The sequence below is a fragment of the Bos mutus genome, chromosome X, assembly GCF_027580195.1.
Source record: "Bos mutus isolate GX-2022 chromosome X, NWIPB_WYAK_1.1, whole genome shotgun sequence".
Taxonomy (NCBI): Eukaryota; Metazoa; Chordata; class Mammalia; order Artiodactyla; family Bovidae; genus Bos; species Bos mutus.
This window is the reverse complement of record NC_091646.1, coordinates 125,153,321-125,159,320: the sequence shown is the minus strand read 5'-3', so window position 1 is coordinate 125,159,320 and position 6,000 is coordinate 125,153,321.

Below are 6,000 nucleotides of genomic sequence, written 5' to 3'. Positions count from 1 at the left end.
TGTACCCTAGGACTCTCGTATCCCCTGGATTCTGTTTGGGTTTGGACAATAGGAGTCATCACAGGAGACTGAAGGATGGGAGAAGAAAGAGAGAGATTGAGGTATTCTTCCCAACTCCTCTCTTCTCCATCTGTATGATGATGGCAGCAGCCGCCTCTGTTCACTACTACAGCTTCTGTTACCAACCCCTCTCCGTAGCTCCAGCTCTCACTAGGAGCATGAAACACCATTGCTTCCCCTTCTCCTTTCCAACCCAGGGATAGTAAACATACCACTGTTGCTGATATCTCTTGGTTCCCTTAACCTTGCACACATGTCTATAAATAGTCTCCTCACTAAATTGTCTTTACAGATCCCAGCTGAGTGTGCCTTCTGTTTCCTGCTAGAACTCTGACTAATAAGTTAATATTTGATCTCAGAATTACCTGCCAAAGATCCTGTCCACTTAACTTCTTCACTTACTGTGCTTTTCTAAATACTGTATTTTTGTTTGTTTTGAAATATTTATTTGACTTTATTTGAAGGGAGCTGATCTTACCATAGTTACCTATTTTTCAGGTGAGCACTGATTATTTTGACCTTTCACTGTAGGAACCATCTTCTGTAGCTATATATACATATTCAAGGGTATCAGTCCTCTCCATGGTATTCAGTCCAGTCCAGTTCAGTTCAGTCGCTCAGTCGTGTCCGACTCTGCCACCCCATGAACCGCAGCACACCAGGCCTCCCTGTCCATCACCAACTCCCGGAGTCCACCCAAACCCATGTCCATCGAGTCGATGATGCTATCCAACCATCTCATCCTCTGTCATCCCCTTCTCCTCCTGCCCTCAATCTTTCCCAGCATCAGGGTCTATTCCAATGAGTCAGCTCTTCGCATGAGGTGACCAAAGTATTGGAGTTTCAGCTTCAACATCAGTCCTTCCAATGAACACCCAGGACTGATCTCCTTTAGGATGGACTGGTTGGATCTCCTTGCTGTCCAAGGGACTCTCAAGAGTCTTCTCCAACATCACAGTTCAGAAGCATCAATTCTTTGGTGCTCAGCTTTCTTTATAGTCCAACTCTCACATCCATACATGACCACTGGAAAAACCATAGCTTTGACTAGACAGACCTTTATCGGTAAAGTAATGTCTCTGCTTTTTAATATGCTGTCTAGGTTGGTCATAACTTTCCTTCCAAGGAGTAAGCGTCTTTTAATTTCATGGCTGCAATCACCATCTGCAGTGATTTTGGAGCCCAGAAAAATAAAGTCAGCCACTGTTTCCACTGTTTTCCCATCTATCCCCCATGAAGTGATGGGACTGGATGCCATGATCTTAGTTTTCTGAATGCTGAGCTTTAAGCCAACTTTTTCACTCTCCACTTTCACTTTCATCAAGAGGTTCTTTAGTTCTTCTTCACTTTTTTCCATAAGGGTGGTGTTATCTGCATATCTGAGGTTATTGATATTTCTCCTGGCAATCTTGATTCCAGATTGTGCTTCATCCAGCCCAGCGTTTCTCATGATGTACTCTGCATAGAAGTTAAATAAGCAGGGTGACAATATACAGCCTTGACATACTCCTTTTCCTATTTGGAACCAGTCTGTTGTTCCATGTCCAGTTCTAACTGTTGCTTCCTGACCTGCATACAGGTTTCTCAAAAGGCAGGTCAGGTGGTCTGGTATTCCCATCTCTTTCAGAATTTTCCACAGTTTATTGTGATCCACACAGTCAAAGTTTTTGGCATAGTCAATAAAGCAGAAATTGATGTTTTCTGGAACTCTTGCTTTTTCGATGATCCAGCAGATGATGGCAATTTGATCTCTGGTTCCTCTGCCTTTTCTAAAACCAGCTTGAACATCTGGAAGTTCATGGTTCATGTACTGCTGAAGCCTGGCTTGGAGAATTTTAAGCATTACTTTATTAGCGTGTGAGATGAGTGCAATTGTGTGGTGGTTTGAGCATTCTTTGTCATTGTCTTTCTTTGGGATTGGGATGAAAACTGACTTTTTCCAGTCCTGTGGCCACTGCTGAGTTTTCCAAATTTGCTGGCATATTGAGTGCAGCACTTTCATAGCATCATCTTTCAGGATTTGAAAGAGCTCAACTGGAATTCCATCACCTCCACTAGCTTTGTTCGTAGTGATGCTTCCTAAGGCCCACTTGACTTCACATTCCAGGATGTCTGGCTCTAGGTCAGTGATCACACCATCATGATTATCTGGGTTGTGAAAATCTTTTTTGTACAGTTCTTCTGTGTATTCTTGTATTCTTAATATCTTCTGCTTCTGTTTAGGTCCCTATCATTTCTGTCCTTTATCGAGCCCATCTTTGCATGAAATGTTCCCTTGGTGTCTCTCATTTTCTTGAAGATATCTCTAGTCTATCCCATTCTATTGTTTTCCTCTATTTCTTTGCATTGATCGCTGAGGAAGGCTTTCTTATCCCTCCTTGCTATTCTTTGGAACTCTGCATTCAAATGGGTATATCTTTCCTCTTCTCCTTTGCCTTTCACTTCTCTTCTTTTCACAGCTATTTGTAAGGCCTCCTCAGACAACCATTTTGCCTTTTTGCATTTCTTTTTCTTGGGGATGGTCTCAATTCCTGTCTCCTCCATGGTATTAATCCTTCTTATTCATGAATGTGTAATTAGAAAGTCTCAAGGGCTGGCATTCAGTTAGACACAAGCACACATTTTAGTAACTGGCAAGCAATTTTTATCCCTTTAAACCAAAACAAACATTTGGGGCATTTCTGGAAGATGTGATTAGGCAAATTTCAGTAAGATGCTGTTTGTGGCTTTAGCAAGGTCTGTGTGGAGAAGGACTTTCTTTATTGGTAGCTCAAGGAGTTCAGCAGCTCAATTGCATTCTTTGGAAAACTTGAATATTTTCAATTTAATTTTATAAATGGATAAATGTTCTTGTGTTTGGGCAAATTAATGTGCTTTTAAAATCAGAACAGAGATTGAAAATAGAGGCTGGAGTTGTAGCTTCACACTGGCCCCTAGTTTCTTAGAGGTGAAGTAAGAAAATATGTTTAAAAGCTTGTCCTGGAATCTATATGCCTAGACATAACTCAGTATCAAATAATGTGTAAGACAACCACACACATAATGAATTTTAAATTACACATAAATGTAATCCAGTTTTCCTTTTCACAACCTTCATGATTCATATTTTCTTAGCCACTGAAATTCTTACATATAGTTTCCAAGTTGATAGGATTGACTTTTTTTTTTTTTTAATGATGGCATGACTAAGCAGAGATAGCCTCTTGTTAGAGCTAGGGAACTCCAGGCACCAGTTTACCACCTGGGTATGTTCTGCCATGGGCATGCATATGTTAAGATAATTGTGACTTATCAAAGTCCAATTCTAGATTTTAATTTTCTCAGTGCAAGTCCAAGGAACAAACAAACAGAAAATACACATCATAGCAGTGCATAAGTCTGAATTCCACTTTTAGGAAAGAATGAGATTTTCATCCAAACCAACCAACATAGTACTTAAACATTACCTATTATAAGTGTAATTTACACAAGTAAATAATACAATTAGCTCACTTAATTTTTGTTTTCTTACTTGTTGTTGTTCAGTCATTCAGTTATGTCCAACTTTTTGCAACCCCATGGACTGCAGCATGCCAGGCCTCCCTGTCCTTCACCATCTCCTAGAGCTTGTGCAAATTCATGTCCATTGAGTCGGTTATGCCATCCAACCATCTCATCCTCTATCATCCCCTTCTCCTCCCACCTTCAATCTTTCCTAGCATCAGGGTCTTTTCCAATGAGTCAGTTCTTTGTATCAGGTGGCCAAAGTTGGAGCTTCAGCATCAGTCCTTACAATGAACATTCAGGGTTGATTTCCTTTAGAATTGACTTGTTTGATCTCCTTGCTGTCCAAGGAACTCTCAAAAGTCTTCTCCAGCACCACAGTTCAAAGGCATCAATTCTTTGGTACCCAGACTTTTTTATTGTTCAGTTCTCATGTCCATACATGACTACTGGAAAAAAGTAGATCTAATATAAAACTAAGAAGAAAAATCATAAATGGTCTTGACCACAGAAGGATAATATTTTCAATCTTTTATCATTCATTTAAGCATTAGTGGTGATAAGGGATCTAATAAATCAAAAAGAGAATAAAAAAGCAGTGGGATCTGAGAAGAGAAGAAGGAAGGGAGCAAAACTGAATTAGGGAAGGAAAGCTAAAAAAAAAGATTCAGTACTTGGCACTTAACTGGTTAATCAAGAATGATTTGTAGAAAGAAGGGGGAAGAAAGGAAAAAAGAAGGAAGGAAGAAAGGAAGCCAGGAAGAAAGTATTGCTCTTTTGTTAATGTTTTGGAGATATAGACCTGTTTTACTGATTTTTCTATCCCTAAAAACCCCACCACAATATCTTGCCATTTAAGGAATTTGGATGTAAAATCTTTCCTTTCTTTGGGATCTGATACATTTTGTTCTCCCTTGAAAATGTCACATCATTTTGTCCTCTTCTTATATATCACTCTCTCCCACTAAATCATGCATTCTCAATGGGAGTGGCATGGCCTCTAAGGGACCAAAAAGCTTAGGTATGGCAGTGATTTAGGGCTCTCCAAAGCACCATAAATACATAAAGACATAGAGTGTACCTCTGAATTTAAAATTTCGTGAAGGGCACTCTATTATGGGAAAAAGAGGTCTACATAGGCTCCTTAAGTGAGGAAATAATGAAAACAAGATTGAGAAACACTACAAAAACTCAGAGTTCCTTGATGTTTGTAAAGAAGTCTCATTCATTCTGTGTTCCCAGAACCTAGCATGGCACCTGGTACCCAGAAGGTAAATGAATGTTTGTAGAATCAATAAAGAAATGTCCAGAAGGGGACTTCCCTGGTGGCCCAATGGCTAAGACTTTGTGCTTCCAGTGCAGGGGGCATGGGTTTGATCCCTGGTCAGGGAACTAGATCCCACCTGCTGCAACTAAAGATCCTACATGCAGCAACTAAGGCCTGGTGCAGCCAAAAAAATTCTTTTAAAAAAAAGAAAGAAAGAAATTTCCAGAGGGACAGGTTGATAGACAAGAGTTCAAATATACAAATAAATATTTCATTAATATGACAGTTTGGGACTACCTCAGCAGTAGCAGCAGCTAACCCCTGCCCTACCAACTATGCCAGACAGCAAATGAATTCCATCTACCTACCCCAGAATGTATGAACCTTGATGCAAAGGTTGATGAAACAGAGAACAAAGATGAAGACAGAATTTAAGCAGAAGAAAAAGAGTTGAAAAAAAGTATTATTTCTAAAAGTACCAGAAGAATGGGAAAGAAAAGAATAGAGTGGGGAATGTGAACAATTTTCTGTCCTCATCTATCTCTGTTTCTCTCTGTCTCCTGTTTTAATATTTTCACCTTTCACAAAAGTTTTTAAAAGTTCTGAGTCACCTGGCAGGAAGACATTGAAACTTCAAAAATAGCTCATCTTTTGGAACACTAGAGGAAATCTGAAAATGTTTCTCACAATGAATACAATATTATTTGAAGTGATGTTTCCCCCAAATTCTGGAGTTTCGATGTGTACTTGTTTGAACATATGGACTAAATGCAGATTTTTCATAAAATATAAATGCCTACACATGTGCATGTGCACACACAGACTTATTATACATACACACACAAAAGACACATGCTTTGCTATTCTGTAGGGCTTCCCTGATAGCTCAGTTGGTAAAGAATCCACCTGCAGTGCGGGAGACCTGGGTTTGATCCCTGGGTTGGGAAGATTCCCTGGAGAAGGGAAAGGCTACCCACTCCAGTATTCTGGCCTGGAGAATTCCATGAACTGTATAGTCCATGGGGTCCCAAAGAGTGGGACACGACTGAGCGACACTCACTCACTTTGCTATTCTATAGAAATAACCTAAAAGGAAACTCTGTGTGGGGTTTGACAATGTTGATCACCTTGGGGGCCCCTGATGAATTCATTTTGGTAGATCAGTTCTAGGTCATTCCAGCTGATGACTT